This window comes from Osmerus mordax, chromosome 25 (genome assembly GCF_038355195.1).
Source record: "Osmerus mordax isolate fOsmMor3 chromosome 25, fOsmMor3.pri, whole genome shotgun sequence".
NCBI classification, from domain to species: domain Eukaryota; kingdom Metazoa; phylum Chordata; class Actinopteri; order Osmeriformes; family Osmeridae; genus Osmerus; species Osmerus mordax.
Genome location: NC_090074.1, coordinates 1,307,888 through 1,326,314, shown reverse-complemented (window position 1 = coordinate 1,326,314; position 18,427 = coordinate 1,307,888). Strand labels below are relative to the sequence as shown.

Genomic DNA, 18,427 nt, shown 5'->3' with positions numbered 1-18,427 from the left:
TGTTTTGTGTTCACCGTGCCTGATGGACTGTTTTCTGCCTTTTTGTTTGAATGTATGAAAATACTCTGTCATTCTCACCCCGCAGGAAACACAGGATGACTCTATAATCCCAGGCTCAGACTGGAGAGTCCACACAGTGTGATGAGGCTGTGGGTGTGTGTGTTTGTTGTGAAGAGAGAGAATGTTGGGGTCTAGTGAGAAACTGTTATTATCGAGGCCTGCAATCTTATCAGGGCTGTCTGTCTGTATTCTCTCCTTCTCTTATCAGGGCTGTCTGTCTGCATTCTCTCATCGTTCTTCCCTGATCGCACCGTTGTTCATCCACACCAGAAGTGTTGGGTCTGCGTGGGATGTTTTGCTTCGTAGCAGTTTTAGGAATGAACCAACGTGTGTAAATGTAAGTAGTCCGACATAACCTCCCCACAGTCTAGACACACACACAGAGAGACACACACACACACAGACACACACACACACAGTGGTCTCTGAAGATGTTGGCACAAGGTGGGTGTAGGCATTGATGGATGTAGAGACCCACACACGGATGTGGGTGTGGCCAGGGCATACCTTCAGTGGCTTCGGGGAGGTAGGTGGTGGTGGAGGGGGTGGTGGTGGTGGTGGGTAAAGGGGTGGTGGTGAGGGCGTCTGGATCGAGGGAAAAACAAGTGACATGGCAGACAGGCATGCCGATGAGTACACAGCACAGAAATCATAAAGAACAACACAACAACGTTTGAGACTGTGATGAGCCGTCATATTGCTGGGATCAGGTGGCTGAGCGGTTAGGGAATCGGGCTAGTAATCGGAAGGTTGCCGGTTCGATTCCCCACCAGGCCAACAACGTTGTGTCCTTGGGCAAGGCACAAGTGTCATGTATTCTGCATTATTACGAAGCCTCAGCACATATACATACGTGTTTGTCCAGTGTCATGTTTAACGTCTGTGTCAGGCTGATTACTAGAAGGCTGGCTGTTTATGCGTGTGTGTGTGTGTGTGGAATGTGATCTCCCTTACTAACGCAACGTAACCAGGATATCATTAACGGCCCATCACAAATCAAAACAAAAACAAAAATTGATCAACAAAACAATGCCATGACAGGTGATGGAAAAATGTGTTGTCCCTTTGCTGTCTGAGGGGCCCAAACATAAACAAACACACTTCACAATGGAAGGTGTTGAAGGGGGGGGGTCGTGTGTGTTGTTAAGCTAGAGGCAATTTTTCACCCTCCACTGCATTTTCCTTTTCACTTCATTAGTGTGTTTTTACCCCCCCCCCCCCCCCCCCCCCCCATCACCGTGGGGGGGCATCAAAAGTGACATTTCCTCCTTCAGCGCTGTGGGCCTCATTGATAACAACCTGGAGGAAAGCACTGGCCCTGCTGTTCCTGTTGCCCAGGAGATGTCACCAAACAGTGGAGGGAGAACTGAGAGCAGGGAGAGAATGATGTGTGTGTGTGTGTGTAAAAGAGAGCTTGTGAGGGAGATAAGGAGAGAGGAGTGAAAGGGAGAGAGAGGAGAGGGAGAGAAAGAGAAAAAGAGAGAGATAGACGAGGGAGAGACAAAGAGAGAGGACAGTGCAGTAGCTCGTAGATAGTAACCAGAGCTGTTGGCGTATTCCTGTCAAAACCACACTAGTATGCTGTACCTGTGGTCAGAGAAAACAATGTCTACCAGTGTTTTTATATCACAGTACATCAGTACTGGGAAGCCAGAGATATTTCTTTACAGACTGGTGATGACATATTGTGTGGCTTGATGGGTAGGAGGGTTGCCACTGGCAGCGATAAAAATCAACAGTTTTTTCCAAGTATGACGTGTGACTAGTGTGTAGCAGAGCCCGAATCCTGGGTGAACGTCGGTCCTGAGAAGAGGAAAGATCCAACTAAAGTTATCTTGGCATATGAATCACATATTCAAGGGCGGACCCCCTAGTTTCTAAACCTAAAAGCCCCAGGCTGTGTCGTGAGTTGGAGTCAGGTGGCTGAGCGGTGAGGGAGTCGGGATAGGAAGCTGAAGGTTGCCAGTTCGATTCCCGGCCGTGCCAAATGACGTTGTGTCCTTGGGCAAGTCACTTCACCCTACTTGTCTCTGGGGAATGTCCCTGTACTTACTGTAAGTCGCTCTGGATAAGAGCGTCTGCTAAATGAATAAATGTAAATGTTGTGATGTTTTCAGGTGTTTCCTCCCTCTCCGCTGGTCAAGGCCCCCCTGCAGAGGAGTGGGGGTGTTCAGCCCTGTCTCTCTCCTCGAGGGTGGTGCTGGAGGACGGTGGGCGATGGGAGAGGATTTGTATGTTTGGCGTGTCCATAAAGAAGCTTTATGGATGGTGGGTTGTCACAGCTAAGTTGTTACCTGTCCTAAAGTCCGGGTGATTTACACACAGTGTTTCGACAGGGTAGAAGCTCTCACCGCTGGGTTTTTCGCGAAGGTTGATTACCTTCGCCAGGGGTGAAGGGTACTCAGGGGAGGAACACTGGTTCCAATCCACGGGTCAGTCCGTTTAGTTTGAGAACATTTGAAAGCCTGCCACTGGTCTAGCCAAGTCTTGCAAGATGTCCTTTCAAAATGTTTCGTTGTGGCTGTAATCGGAAGTTTCGATGTTAAGGGGCCACTCTATATTCCAAACACGAAAACACGCTCTTGATTGAGGATGTTTTTTCCCTCTTCTCATTTTCACATTTGAACACCTCGTTGAATAGAAAGCGTGCTATGTATCTCAGAAACCACAGAGCTGAGAGACAGACAGACGCACTCAGAGGACAACCTTGTCTGCCGCAGCGTTCAAACACCTTTAGGTGCTTCAAATCTGTATTCAAACGCTCTCGGATGGAAGATATAAATGTTTTTCTCTCGACCGAGAACATAATCTAGTGTTGTAAACTCAGATGTTGGGGAGTAAAGCTAGTGTGAGAGGCTGGGAGGGAGTAGGCCGGCTAGCTGTGATGAGTTTCACACGTGTTGGAGAGCAGACGAACCCTTCGCTACTTAATTGGTTTTATCCCGTAATGAACTGTGAGGACTCAGCAGATGTTTGGGATCACCGGTGTCAATAGCTCATTAAAAACTTGGCAGTGATAGAAACATCCATCCTTGGTTTTGGTTCCTCAATCTACCACCCAACGAGCCGGGAGTTTACAGACATTCGTCTGAAAATGCAACCTGGGCCGGGCGCTTCCTCGCTGCGTCTGAGCAGGGCGCTTCCTCGGTGCGTCTGGGCAGGGCGCTTCCTCGGTGCGTCTGAGCAGGGCGCTTCCTCGGTGCGTCTGAGCAGGGCGCTTCCTCGGTGCGTCTCAGCTCGCTGGAGGTTATTGACTTTCAAAAGTGAGAGTTTGTCTCCCTTCCGTGCATCTCTCTTCTCATTTCCTTGTGCCTTCGCGTGTGGCGAGCCCTGTCTTACGAAGTACACACACCACTGTCTGCACGTAGGTGTTCCACGCCTGTGTGTGTGTGTGTGTGTGTGTGTGTGTGTGTGCGAGCAGAAGGGACGAGGTGTTAAACGGGAGTCAGATGGCTGAGCGGTTAGGGAATCGGGCTAGTTATCTGAAGGTTGCCAGTTCGATTCCCGGCTGTGTCAAATGACGTTGTGTCCTTGGGCAAGGCACTTCACCCTACTTGCCTCGGGGGGAATGTACCTGTACTTACTGTAAGTCGCTCTGGATAAGAGCGTCTGCTAAATGACTAAATGTAAATGTAATGTAAATGTGATCCGTTAAATTGAATCCCTATAATTGTCGTAATATAACGTGTGATTTGTCTGGGCTTCTTGTACCCAACGTAGAATCTAAACAGCGTGGATCTGAATGCTCAGTAATATTTCTCTCTCTAGGCTTCCTAAGCGACGGCTCAGGGCTGGATCTAATTGGAGGGGTTGGTAAATGAAAACACACACATCGTTCAAACAGCCAGCCGACAGCAACAGGCGGAACGTCAATACAAGCCCGGAGACAGAAACAAAGGTAAGCCTGTTTATCAAACACTCCTTCTCCCCTTTTTCGTTGCAGGAAGAATTAAAGAGAGAGAAGTAGAGGGCGTAATGGTGGTCTGGGATTCCGCATGATAACAAAAACTAAAGTACACAGCTCCCACTGTCAAAAAGAGGGGTGGGGGTGGGCGACTCCAATTAAAAGCTAATGAACAACACGGGGGGGGGGGGGGGGGGCGGGGAGCTATCTTTGCGTTGGAAGATAGCATCCGAGTCTGCGAGCGAATCGCTGAGCTCCCCCTCCTGTTGCCCAGAGAAGGGATGACGCCTGCCGTTTGCTGTGGCACAAAACCACGACCCCCCCTCCCTCAAATCTGCCAGCTGCACGAAGCCACAAGCCAGACTGATGTGTTCTCGTTTCCCAATTAGACAGAGGAGAGGGGCGGGGGGAGGGAAGGTGGGGATAAAGCAACGGAGATCTCTACGGCAACGCCGCACCTGCAGCCGCAACACGTCCCCGCATGCACGCACACGGGGACGCCGTCGGAAACACGGGCCGGGGGTCGCCATGGTGACAGATACTGCACCAGCTCTGTTCAGCTTGAGTGGCAGGCAGACGGGACAGGCAGGGCAGACGGGACAGGCAGGGCAGGAGGACTGTGGGAACACCGGCCACGCGGAGAGCTCCTGTGAGTTCTCAGCAGAACCCCAAACCCTGTTCCTGTGTGTGTGTTCTCAGCAGTACGGTGCAGGGATTCCTAACCCGCTGTGTCTGCAGATCTAGGACAGGCTTCCTGGAGCTACACGTCCCTCCGTGATGGGTGGAGGGGAGGAGGGCGCTTCAGTCTGCAACAGGACATCACACCGCCCGGATAGTAACCATATGTCTGAGGAACAAACAGCCCCCACACACACAAACACACACCTCACTTCTCAGAGCTAAACGCTTCATTCACCCAGTGTGTGTACGCTGTGTTTTCATCTCCGGGCCGTCGAAGCTACGCGGGCATCCAATCATCACACAAAGGTAAGCAAGAGAACCTGGTACCCCCCCCCACTTCCCCTGCGCCGCTGTGTCGTCACGCCGACCGTGTCTTCACGCCGACCGTGTCCCGTCTTCTGGTGGAATCAACAAGGCATGCAGAGGGAACAGACGGCGGGATATCAAGTCTGCCTCCTTGAAGACACGGCGAGGAGCGTGGAGGAGGTGTGTTAGTGAGCGGTGGGAGAAACTGCGGCGACAGGCCAGCCAAACGAGCGCGCCGCAATAAGCGCAGAGACCGGTGAAGGAGTGAGGGAGGTCTCCATTATTAGGTTAGCAGCCGGGTTGTAAACAGGTTAAACCGCTCTGTGGTAAATCTCCCACGACTGCGGGGTAGGAAGGCCCTGACGTTTCCTCTTCCCGGCTGGGGGAGCGGGGGGCGCGGAACGCCATCCGTCCTCGCTTAACCAGGTTAGTGTCACAGCCGGCCAGGCTTCTCTCTCCATCACTTAGCCTCACAAAACTCAGGAAACAAACGAATTAAAGGCATGGAGTCTGCCTGCTACATCTGTTTTGCTGTCCACCGAGGGGGGTCCTCGGGACTCTTTTGTTCAGGCACAGCCCCGAGGTACTATATGTGGGCCCGTAATGGGTTTAGATGGGAGATTGTGGGTGGGCTCAATATAAATGATGGAGGAGGAGGAGGAGAGGAGAATGAAATCTGGAGTATGTGTGTGTTTTCTTTTTGTTTTGTTTAAGACTCCTCCAGCCTGGAGAATATCCGAGCTGCTAGCCTGCTTGGTGAAATGATAATAACCTAAATGGATTTTCTATTGTAATTTCCTCCTGGTTTAACCACTGTACCTTAGCAGTGAGGTTCCCCATCAGCGAAGATTACACTGTTTACAAAGACGACCTGGGAGTCTGTTTTTATTACATGATCTCTGAGTACACAGGAGCAATATTACTAGCAGATGCTGTAGTACATCGAAATATAAGAGTTGGGTTGGAAAGCTAAAATTCCATTTGAAGCTTTAACTTTTGTCACTTGACAGTTCTTGTCATTTCTTCTGCAGTACCTTTGTACGAGAAGGTGGCACACATTTTAATAATGACACAGGCACTATTTATGAATGTGTGTGTGTGTGTGGGTGTGTAGCTCTGACGGATGTTCTCGGATATGTCAAAGCTTCTGCGTTTGTAATAAGAAGATGTCAGAACGGTAATTTGAAGGGGAATAATTATAACAGTGCAGAACACGCAGATGTCACCACTGCTTGTCTATGAAGCTGAAAGCATGTGTGTGTGTGTGTGTGTGTGTGTGTGTGGGGAAGAGGAGGGGGGGTCTGCTAAAAGCTAATGCTTAGGTAAAGTGTGTGTTGCTTTGTCAGTGTGTGCCTCTGTGTGTGTGTGTGTGTCCCAGAGGTAAAAGACACTAGATTAGGCGTGGGCCGCTCAGGCCTGGTGTCCAGACTCAACGGCAGCATTAGCAAGTCTAATGTGGGACATGATTTGCTGCTGAATTACAGTTGAGCAACAGAGAGCGTATGAGAGCAACAGAGAGCGTATGAGCCTTCACAGACATGGAGGACTGGAGGGAACACTCTGCTCACGTGCTGAATATAACACATCTGTCACGCTGTGTGTAGAATAAAGGAAGGAGGAGGAAGAGGAGGGGGGAGAGGAGGAGGAGGGAGAAGAGGAGGTGGTAGAGGAGGGGGGAGAGGAGGAGGAGGGAGAAGAGGAGGTGGTAGAGGAGGGGGGAGAGGAGGAGGAGAAGGAGGTAGAAGAGGAGAAGAGGAGAAGGAGGAGGGAGAAGAGGAAGAGGCTGATATTGAAGCATTCAATAGAACGCCTCTACAGAGTAAACTGTGGCTTTTGTCCATTTGTTCATTTGAATTTTGTGTAACCAAAGCCCTCAACACCTGCCCTCTCTTAGTTCAAACTTAAAATCATCCCAAGAAATTACAGGTTGTTTTATTTTGATGTCATTGTAAAGTGTATGAAGAAAAACAAAAATCTACGCCCTCGCAAAAACAGTCTCACTCCTCTAAACTCTATATTCAAACCTGTCTGACCTGCTGATTAATGGGCTGCCATTAGCACCAGTGTTTCATCCTACCCTGATAAATAACATCTACAAAGCAACATCGGCAACCACACGGCTCCCAGTCCTTATTTTCATATGAAAGAGCCCCTCTCAGTACATTAAGGCCCTCTGAAAATAACAACAAATAATTCTCCTACAGGCTTAGGCTCAGTAAGCGATATGAGCAAGGATAATCCCGGAGAGGAAAATGTCCAGATTAAAGAGTAATGTCCTGCAGGGGAGGAAATGTCATTGAAATCAATGGTATCGAACCATGTCCAGATAACCCAGGGGGGGAAGGGGATTAGTGGGGAGAGAGAGAGGGAGAGAGAGGGAGGGGGAGGGGGAGAGGGAGGGGGAGAGGGAGAGGGAGAGAGAGAGGGAGGGGGAGAGGGAGGGGGAGAGGGAGGGGGAGAGGGAGAGGGAGGGGGAGAGAGAGAGGGAGGGGGAGAGAGAGAGGGAGGGGGAGAGAGAGAGGGAGAGAGAGGGGGAGAAAGAGAGGGAGAGAGAGAGGGAGGGGGAGAAAGAGAGGGAGGGGGAGAGAGAGAGGGAGGGGGAGAGAGAGAGGGAGGGGGAGAAAGAGAGGGAGGGGGAGAGAGAGAGGGAGGGGGAGAGAGAGAGGGAGGGGGAGAGAGAGAGGGAGAGAGAGGGGGAGAGGGAGAGAGAGAGGGAGGGGGAGAAAGAGAGGGAGGGGGAGAGAGAGAGGGAGGGGGAGAGAGAGAGGGAGGGGGAGAGAGAGAGGGAGGGGGAGAAAGAGAGGGAGGGGGAGAGAGAGAGGGAGAGAGAGGGAGGGGGAGAGAGAGGGAGGGGGAGAGAGAGAGGGAGAGAGAGAGGGAGGGGGAGAAAGAGAGGGAGGGGGAGAGAGAGAGAGAGGGAGAGAGAGGGGGAGAAAGAGAGGGAGAGAGAGAGGGAGGGGGAGAAAGAGAGGGAGGGGGAGAGAGAGAGGGAGAGAGAGGGGGAGGGGGAGAGGGAGGGGGAGAGAGAGAGGGAGGGGGAGAGAGAGAGGGAGAGAGAGGGGGAGGGGGAGAGGGAGGGGGAGAGAGAGAGGGAGAGAGAGAGGGAGGGGGAGAAAGAGAGGGAGGGGGAGAGAGAGGGGGAGAGAGAGAGGGAGAGAGAGGGAGGGGGAGAGGGAGAGAGAACTGGGAGCAAAAAGGCAAATCCATTGAAAGGGAGAGAGAAAGGGGGGGGGAGACTAGAAAAAAATAAGTGAAGACAGGGAGGGAAAGAGAGAGAGAGCACAGGGGGAGAGAGAGGGAGAGAGGGAGAGAGAGGGAGAGAGAGCACAGGGGGAGAGAGAGAGAGCACAGGGGGAGAGAGAGAGAGAGAGAGAGAGGGAGGGATATGTGTACAGCAGGTACGTACCGTAGACATAGAGGATGTAGTCGTCGTAGGACTCGCCCACAGAGTTGGAGGCAACGCAGCGGTAGGTGCCGTTGTAGGACTTGTTGAGGTTTTCGATGAACAGGTCTGTTCCCGTGATGACGGCATGGGTGGGCACGTCATCCTCCACCTTGACCCAGTTCACCTTCTGGGGTCTGGGGGAGAGGACGAGAAGACAGAGGGGTCACACGTGGAGCCCAACGCTCTCTGCCAGGGTCTGTTTGTGCTTCTGAAACGATGCTCAGGGATGGAAACCTTGGTGTGTATCTGTGTGTATATCTGTGTGTCTGTGTGTGTATGTGTGTGTGTATGTATGTGTGTGTATGTGTGTGTGTGTTTGCTTCTTTTCATCGCCGCTAGCCTCCTGACCTTTCCGTCTCTAACAGCCTTTGTCTCATCCTTACACGCCGACACGGCAGATCCTGTGTCTGCGAGCGTGAGCTCTGAGAGGAGCGCTGCCGCTGAGAGGAAGTGGAGGGAAAAAAGAAAAGAAACCAAAACAAAGCGCCTCTTAACTGGGCTCTGCTCGCCTGGCTTGGCCGCGCCGAAGCTGTTTCCCCTGGGCCAGTGGCAGGGTTTCCCTCGCTGGGTTTGTGTGCTGGTGCTTTAACTCGTTTCCCCTCCGTTTGAAAAGATTTGGGTGAAGGAGGGGCCAGGCGGAGGAAAGGGGGGGAAACAGAGGGTCGGGGGGGAAAGCGACAAAGCCTCAAAAACAAAAAACAAAAGAGCAGTTTGAGCTGATCTTCCGCCTTTGTGGAGGGGTGAAAAAAAGACAAATAAAATAACAAAACCAACTGACGAGGGCGGTGGGAGGTTGGAGAGAGAGAGAGGGGCCCACACAGGGACAAACATCTGAGTCAGATCTGAGATGAAACACACACTCCCAAGATGGAGGGAGAGAAATGACCCAGAAAAAAATGGTTCCTTGAAGATGAGATGAGGGGAAAGCACACGAGAGGGAGAAGGAGAGAGAGATACAAAGAGACAGAGAGAGAGAGAGAGCGAAAGAGACAGAGAGAGATAAGGGGGAGGTGAGTGAGTGAGTGAGAGAGAGAGGGAGGGGGGAGGAAGAGAAATGGAGAGAGAGAGATAAGGGGGAGAGAGGGGGGAGCGAGGCGGAGAAGGGCAGAGGAGGGAGGAGTGGATGGAATACAAATGTCCACAGACTGCACCAGTGCCTCACTGTCTGCCAGTAATGACTGCAGAACTCACCCAAGCTCTAATGAAAATGACTTCCAATTCTCTGCTCACTGTATTGATTGTATTTTCATCTTTATTAAATGAATAAGGGTGAGAGCTTGTCTCCCTGCTGAGTGTAGAAACGGGAGGAAAGGGAGGATGGAAGTTTGTGTCAGAGGGATCTGTGAAGGGCTGATGTGCGTGTATGTGAAGAGGGGAACAGGTGTCGGGGCTTGGTGAGCTGGTGTGTGTGCGAGTGTGTGGCGAGGAGGAGTGTGTGTGTGTGTGTGAAGTGTGTGGCGAGGAGGAGTGTGTGTGTGTGTGTGCGCGAGTGTGTGGCGAGGAGGAGTGTGTGTGTGTGCGAGTGTGTGGCGAGGAGGAGTGTGTGTGTGTGTGTGCGAGTGTGTGGCGAGGAGGAGTGTGTGTGTGTGTGTGCGAGTGTGTGGCGAGGAGGAGTGTGTGTGTGTGGCGAGGAGGAGTGTGTGTGTGTGTGTGCGCGAGTGTGTGGCGAGGAGGAGTGTGTGTGTGTGTGCGAGTGTGTGGCGAGGAGGAGTGTGTGTGTGTGTGTGTGTGTGGCGAGGAGGAGTGTGTGTGTGTGTGTGCGAGTGTGTGGCGAGGAGGATTGTGTGTGTGTGTGTGCGAGTGTGTGGCGAGGAGGAGTGTGTGTGTGTGTGTGTGTGTGTGTGTGCGAGTGTGTGGCGAGGAGGAGTGTGTGTGTGTGTGCGAGTGTGTGGCGAGGAAGAGTGTGTGTGTGTGTGCGAGTGTGTGGGTTCGGAGGGGGCGGTGTTTGAAGGTGCTGTTGGAGAATGGCAAGTGAATACAGTGCTTTGCAAAAAGTACTTCTCTTTCAAACAGTTCACCGTTTTCAACCTTACGGTCTCATTTCAAAATGTGCTAAATAGATTTTTCCTACCTGTCTACTCATAATGCTCCATTTGGACGATTCTTTTTAACTAGAAATTGTAATAATAGTATAATATTATTATAATAATTTCAAGAAAAGGGGTAAGGGTAGTGCATAAATAACCCATTCACATTCTCAAGTATTTAAATCCATAACTACATCTACAATGAAATAAATATGTGCCCCTTCAGTGTGAGCCAACTCTCAGATCGTTCTTAGAGGTCTGTCTCTTCTGCTGTCTATCATTACTTTGTATTTCAACGCGTCTCAACAAGAATTCATCTGAATCAGTCTTCGCTCTACAATTACTAAGTGAATTATTTAAAAGCGTGTGAATACTTCTGCAAGGCGCTACAGTCTATCAGTGGGGAAAGGTTTTAAGTTTTTGTTCAAATGAAACATGCCTTAAGAAGAGAAGACGTTTCGAAAGTAAAATCACAGGGATTTTTTCACTGGTAAAGTCCTAACCACCATCACGGCCGTCACTCTCTAAAGATCCAGGACGGATCTCACGCCACAGAATTAACATACCATTAACATGCCATAGCATCACTACAGCTGCACTCTGAACATGCTAATGACACACTGATGAAACATGCCAAGACGAGTTCCCCCTTCGGTCGCAGTATGAAAAATAAATGTACCAAGGAACTGTAGTCACATACTACACTATATAATATTCACACACACATCAGTGGACCTGTGACAGCGTGTGCATGTGCACGCGTGAGGGATAGTGAGTGAGAGACAGAGAGACAGAGAGACAGAGAGACAGAGAGAGAGAGACAGAGAGACAGAGAGAGAGAGAGAGAGAGAGAGAGAGAGAGAGAGAGTGTGTGTGTGAGAGTCTTACTGTGGTTTTCCTTTGGCCTGGCATGTCAACTCCAGATTCTCTCCTTCCCTGGTGAGTCCTGTTGGAAACTCCACCACAATCTTCACCTCCGGCTTGTCTGTGGAGAGAGCGGAAGGACCAGGAATCAATCCAACTTCTTATATAATGTTGTTTACGACAAAACAACAACAAATAATTGATGTTTGCCCACACATACAAACTCAAACTACATTCAAAACTGCTGTTTTGGCTCAAGGCAGTATTCCTGTATTCTTTAGTTAAGTTAAATGAACACAAAAATAATGTGTTAAATAAAGTGTTTCTATTTGGTTATTAAAGTCTCAACATGGTTTTGAATTCAGCTCCACAGGGTGGTATTGACAGACTTTTAAATCAAGTTGAACTTACTGATACCACAAGACTGTAAAGAATGAAAAGAAATATATCATAAATTTCATCGAGGACCTTGTCTACAACATCAGAACTAGTCCAAAATCTTCTGATACTACAAGAATCACTGAGTATTTGGTGCTACATAGTAATGCAGCATTTGGAGGATTGAAGTTGTAGGTTAATTAAATATTAGAACAGTCGGAAGGTCAATCGGAGTAGAAGATTCATGTGAGGGGTAAACTGCCATTCCCTCTTCTTTCCTTCAGCTTGGGTGAGCTTCAAAAACACTTCACATAAAACCGAAAACACACTTACATTTACATTTTGTCGACGCTCTTATCCAGAGCGACTTACAGTAAGTACAGGGACATTCCCACTGAGGCAAGTAGGGTGAAGTGCCTTGCCCAAGGACACAACGTAATTTTGCACGGCCGGGAATCGAACTGGCAACCTTCAGATTACTAGCCCGATTCCCTAACCGCTCAGCCACTTTACTCTCTACTTCAGGTTAACAACGTTTGCACAGTTGACTGAAAGTCAGTAGTTTGATAGTAAAAAAACTTAGGGTTAAGTTACCAAGTCAGCAGTCTTTACACGCACACAAAAAGGTTCAAATAAAATGTTAACTTTCAAAAAATGCTAAAGAAAATGCAGCCAGAGCTGTTTGCTTCACCCACAGCGATCTAGCGCTCGCTAGAAGTGGATCACGCTACAAGACCTTCATCCAGTTAGCCACCTTTTCCCAACAGGATCAGTGAGTTTGTCAAGAATCCATCGCTCTGCCCAAGCACCCACCCTGACCTTTACAGTATGTCAGCATCAACCTTTGGCTCATCCATTAAAAGCACCGGACGCCACAGGAAGTCTGGACGTAGCCGTCAGGCTTTCGCGCTGGCGCTCTCCTGGCGTGATGGACAGCCTGTGACAGGAACGTTCTCTGCCAGGCCCTGAAGGTAACGCTACCCGTAACGCTACCCCAGCCAAGCCGGGGAGTGGATTTCTCACAGACGTTTACAACATTCGGCGTGAAATGAGCATGCTTGTGACATCTTGTCTTTGTCAGAGGGATTGCTGTGTGGTTTGTGGCCAGGTTTCTTTTCTTAGAACTTCAGGATGATTTGACAGACCGGCGGTGGAAATGTTAAAGGGGGCTCTAGAGAAATGTTTATTTTACATTCTTTTCGAGAAGTGCTTTGAGATGGCACTGTCAAAAGGCTGTAAAGGGATTCTTTCGTAGGTCACATGAGCGAAATTAACACATTTCCAGAACGAAAAAAATAAAATAAACACCAATCATTGTTGCATTTATGCATATAAGTACAAGGAAGTATAAAAAAAAAACTTTGCTGGCTAACAAGCCATGTCTTGATGTGGTTACTTCTGCAAGATGCTTCATGTAAGGAAGCCATGAAGGCGTTCAGGTCGGTTAGGGAAACGTCCAAGTATAAAAGACCGTAAATCATTTTCGGCTCTTTGCCTTTGACGGTTCCGTCTAGCAAGTAAACACTAATAAGACCCCTCTGTGCTCTCTCTCTCTGTCTCTCTCTCTCTCTCCCCCCTGTACTCTCTCTCTCTGTCTCTCTCTCTCTCCTCCCTGTACTCTCTCCCTCCCTCTCCCTCTCCCTCTCCCTCTCTCTCTCTCTCTCTCTCTCTCTCTCTCTCTCTCTCTCTCTCTCCCCCCCCCCCCCCCCCTCTCTCTCTCTGTCTCTCTCCCCCCCTGTGCTCTCCTCGTCTGGCTGGGTTCACACACGGAGGATCTGCCTCACACACAAGAAAGAGGAACCTTTGTGTTGTAGACCCTGCTAATGAGAGCACAGGGAGGGACAGAACGAGGTAGGAGAAGGAGGAGAACAGAGAGAGAGAGGGTGAGTAAAGAGTAACCTCCAGGTTATTTTCCTTTCATTAAAGAAAATAACAGTAAAGGCCTGGGCAACAGAGGTTGGGTTGATAGGGACCAAAGGGAAAAGTACCACCCATTATGTTGCAACGGGTGTTATGCTAATTCGATAGTTATCAACATTATGATACTCACTACTGCTTTCATGGCTCCTGTACAGAATGTTCGCGCCATCGAGCTTAGCTAGCACCGGCTACGGTAGTCAAGATAGCCTTGGTATTGGTCCTGGAACACAGTGTTCAATAACATGATTAACTAGCCTGACCTTGCTAAATTCACTGGCGCGCCAGATTAAAAGACTTGTCCTTTAGTGTCCTTTAGTGTTCCTTTGAGAGATATTAATCTCTCCCCCTCGGTACTACGGAACAGCTGATGATGCATGATGAGGCAAACACGGGAACTGTTCCAAAAACGAGCACATCAAAAGGACCACGTTACGTAGCTTTGTGCCCCGACAGAGCTAACGTCGATGGGACACGGTATACTTAAGCTACAAAACTGGAACAATACTAAACACAAGATTCATCAAAGCTTTTTCAACCTTACAGCTTAACCTCGTCGCAGTTGGACAGGCACAAACAGTTTTGCCCGGCTGTTTGGCTTGGCTTCAACTGCAGAGCTACACAACATCAGTGGTTCTCATCATTCTCTTCTCCGGTCTTCTTATCCACGGTGTCAAGGACAACGGTGGTTAGCGTGTGTGTGTTGCATGTTGTGTTTTGTAAATGTTGTGCGTGAGTGTGTGTGTGTGTGTGTGTGTGTTTTGATAGCAACGGCTTCCGTTGATTCAAAGCCACTCAGCTCCTCATACGGGAGGGAGGGAGGGAGGGCATCTGCTACGAGAGACAGCCATTACCGTTATGATAACCAAATTATTAGCTTTATTATCTTGCCAAGTCTCGCCAGCCTTCCGACCAGGGACTGTTCATCAGGCCTCGGGGCAGCTGAACTAGTGACCCTGAGGGACAACCAGCAGAGCGCTGAGGTGGAACTGTTTGCCTTGCCTGCCCCATCAATATTACTGGCTTCTTTAATATCCCCGCAATGTTTTCTGTTGCTCAGGGAGGTCTCTTAGACCATGCGCTCAGCTATCAAACATTGATCCTTCACCTGGGCAGCAAGCCACAGCGGTATCACTGATGTTTTACACAAGGTCTAGAAGTCTAGAAAGAGTCAGCTTGGATCTACTAAGATGTCTAGAAGTTATGTCTGTATTAAGATGTTCGAATCTCTACGAATTTAGCTAAACCAGTACAGGTTCTAGTGAAGGTGAAGGGGGAAATACCCTCCAGGAACAGAAATTGCTTTCTTTTCAAGCTAATGAATTCTTTTTGAAAGTGTTTTCTCTTCCTGAGACGACGGTACTTACACTGCACCTCCAGGTACTTCTGGGCCTGGAAATCTTTCACGGCCGGATGATCCACGATACACACCACCGGAACGCCATCGTCCTCCCTGGACACGACGAAGGTCAGTCTGCTCGTCACGGTGAACATCTTATAGTAGGCGTTCTCTACTGTGGACTTGCCTGTGGGAGAGACAATTGCAAAACATTCAGCTTTTCAGACCAGAGGCCCTCCACATACACAGGAGACGCGCCTCTCTGAAGGACTCGAAGCAATCAACTGTTCTTCAGCAAACATCCGTCAGAGATTGCCTTTTCTTCGTGGTTCAATATTTTGCGCCCACGTACACAAGGTTGGAAAACGCTCCGTTTAAATAGTGACAAAGAAAGGAACACGCAGAAAGTCAGGTGGAGTCAGGTGGCTGAGCGGTGAGGGAGTCGGACTAGTAATCCGAAGGTTGCCAGTTCGATTCCCGGTCATGCCAACTGACGTTGTGTCCTTGGGCAAGGCACTTCACCCTACTTGCCTCGGGGGAATGTCCCTGTACTTACTGTAAGTCGCTCTGGATAAGAGCGTCTGCTAAATGACTAAATGTAAATGAAACGTTGTGACGGAGGAGCAGCGACGTGATTACATTTAGTCATTTAGCAGACGCTCTTATCCAGAGCGACTTACAGTAAGTACATTCCCCCCGAGGCAAGTAGGGTGAAGTGCCTTGCCCAAGGACACAACATCATTACGCACGGCCAGGAATCGAACCGACAACCTTCTGATTACTAGCCCGATTCCCTAACCGCTCAGCCACCTGACTGCTTAGAGTTAGATTAGAGAGCGAACACGTTCGAACACAGCCGCGTCTCTCTGAAGGGAGTGCGTCTCCGAGGTGACCGAGCAGGGAGTTCAAACGCGGCGCCCTACGAAACGGTCATCGAAGGTAAAAAAAAGGCTAAAAAGGCGATAGACGTCCGCCGCGGTGGGCTTCGCTCCGTGTGACTCACTGATTGGCCGAGACTCGAGGGGGGCGGTTTGTTTACGCTTCCTGGACGGCGCCCGTCCTTGGTTGTGGGTTCCCTGGCTCTCCTAGTACCGGCAAGGCGAGAGGAACACAAACAACCTCTTTCCCCACTGATGAGTTACGATGCCAAAACACAACACAGACAACAGGGTCTGGTACAATGAACGTGGCAATTCTTCACCACACTTCCAGAAATTAAGGGGGTCGAGGCACATTTGTTGTGGGGAGGGAGGGAGAGGGTGTTGTTATTGATTTATTTTTTTTCATCTCTCCTTATTGTTCCATTTTATAACAATCTTTTAGCAACATGGCATTTCATGTCAATAAAAGCAAATAGAACAGAACTGGAAGGAGACGAAGGCTTCTCCATCGATGTGAGGTGGGCGGAGAGAGAGGGGGATGAGAAAAAAAAGGGAAAGAAGAAGGGAAGAGACAGAGAGAGGGAGGGAGAGACAGAGAAAGAGAGACAGAGAGAGGGAGAGAGAGACAGAGAGAGGGAGGGAGAGACAGAGAAAGAGAGACAGAGAGAGGGAGAGAGAGACAGAGAAAGAGACAGAGAGAGGGAGGGAGAGACAGAGAAAGAGAGACAGAGAGAGAGAGAGGGAGAGAGAGAAAGAGAGACAGAGAAAGAGACAGAGAAAGAGAGAGACAGAGAGAGAGACAGAGAGAGAAAGAGAGAGCAGAGAGAGCGAAAGACAGAGAGAGACAGAGAAAGAGAGAGCAGAGAGAGAGAGAAAGACAGACAGAGAGAAAGAGAGAGCAGAGAGAGAGAGAAAGACAGAGAGAGAGAAAGAGAGAGCAGAGAGAAAGAGAGAGCAGAGAGAGAGAGACAGAGAGAGAGAAAGAGAGAGCAGAGAGAGAGAGAGAAAGACAGAGAGAGAGAGGTAGCATACACAGAGCAGCAGGGATGTGTGTTCTCAGGACTGCTGAAAGGCTGGGAGATGAGATGGAAGCTCCCATCACTCCCCCAGCAGTGAGCTAACTCAGGTGTCTAACCCCCCCCCCCCTCCTAACCCTTGTGCTTTTCACACTTCTACTCTGCCAGCGTGGTGACAGAGAGAGAGAGAGAGAGAGAGAGAGAGAGAGAGAGAGAGCACCAGCGTAGTGACAGCTGTCGCCCAGTAAGATGTTGAGATGTGGCTTTTGTGATAAACAGGTGTGTGTCACTGTTTGACAAGCTGAGAGCCAAGCACAGGAAAGGGATTATTCATCACCTGTAAAAGAAAAACATCTGTGGAAAATGCAAATAAAAGGTTCAGAGAAGGAAGACTAAAGAGTTGGTATGAATTCTTATTTGACATATACAAAATAAAATATTTAAAAAAAACCTGACGGGAGTTTGTGGGGAAAAAAAACACGAAATAAAAAAGATTCATACGACCACCAAACCTCGACACACCCTCTAACAAGGATTTCCCTGCACACAGCTTTGACACCTGTCCCATTGTTCAAGCTAAGACTAGCGTGGTGAGACAACCACTTCACTACTTGAAGTCTGTGGAGAATAACTCATAATTATGTGAACTAAACTGGAAAAAAATTTTTTTAAACATAATTGAGTATCTTCCAAAGTAGCTGTGTGGTTAATGTGCTGTTCACGTCTTGATGGATTTTGGTCTCCTTCTCCAGGTGACGTACACCTGCTCAGGAGGTGAAACAGCTCTGTTTTTATTCCACTATCTTACTTTCTGAAGAAAGTCTATGCAAACCCATATACTGTCCAAATTATATTAGGATTTTCCAACTATGACATTCTTCTTCAGATTAAGTCGGCCATTTAAATGTAGCTCAGTATCATTTAGAGTCATTTTGGAGTGGTAACTATTCCAGTCTACTGTAATTACGTTAACGACAAGTTAATTGCCTCTCTCGTAGTCCAAATGTGGACTTCAGATTTCAAGTTCAAAAGAAACGACAAGAAGCTGTCGATGGTGGCACTTACTCCTCCTCCCCCATCCTCAACCATTTACACTCCTCCCCAACTCTCTCTCTCTCCTCTCTCTCTCTCATCCCCACCCCTCTCCTTCCCCCACCTCTCTCTCCTCTCTCTCTCTTTCTCTCTCTCTCTCTCTCTCTCCTCTCTCTCTCTCATCCACACCCCTCTCCTCCCCACCTCTCTCTCTCCTCTCTCTCTCTCATCCCCACCCCTCTCCTCCCCACCCCTCTCCTCCCCACCTCTCTCTCTCCTCTCTCTCTCTCATCCCCACTCCTCTCTCTCTCTCATCCCCACTCCTCTCTCTCTCATCCCCACTCCTCTCTCTCTCATCCCCACCCCTCTCCTCCCCACCTCTCTCTCTCTCTCCTCTCTCTCTCATCCCCACTCCTCTCTCTCTCTCATCCCCACTCCTCTCTCTCTCATCCCCACCCCTCTCTCTCCTATCTCTTTTCTCTCTCTCTCATCCCCACCTCTCCTATCTCTCTTCTCTCTTTCTCTCATCTCTACCCCTCCCCCTCTCTCTCCTCCCCACCTCTCTCTCTCTCTCTCT

General features: G+C 49.4%; 1 long non-coding RNA gene across 1 annotated transcript; it reads right to left on the bottom strand.

Moving 5' to 3' along the window:
• Positions 1-567: 567 nt before the first annotated feature.
• LOC136933664 (uncharacterized) lies at positions 568-15,055 on the bottom strand. Its single transcript, XR_010874820.1, has 4 exons — positions 14,950-15,055; positions 11,312-11,408; positions 8,358-8,530; positions 568-645 (listed from the first exon to the last, which is right to left on the bottom strand). It is a non-coding gene; the product is annotated as an uncharacterized lncRNA (long non-coding RNA).
• Between the last annotated feature and the right edge of the window lie 3,372 nt (positions 15,056-18,427).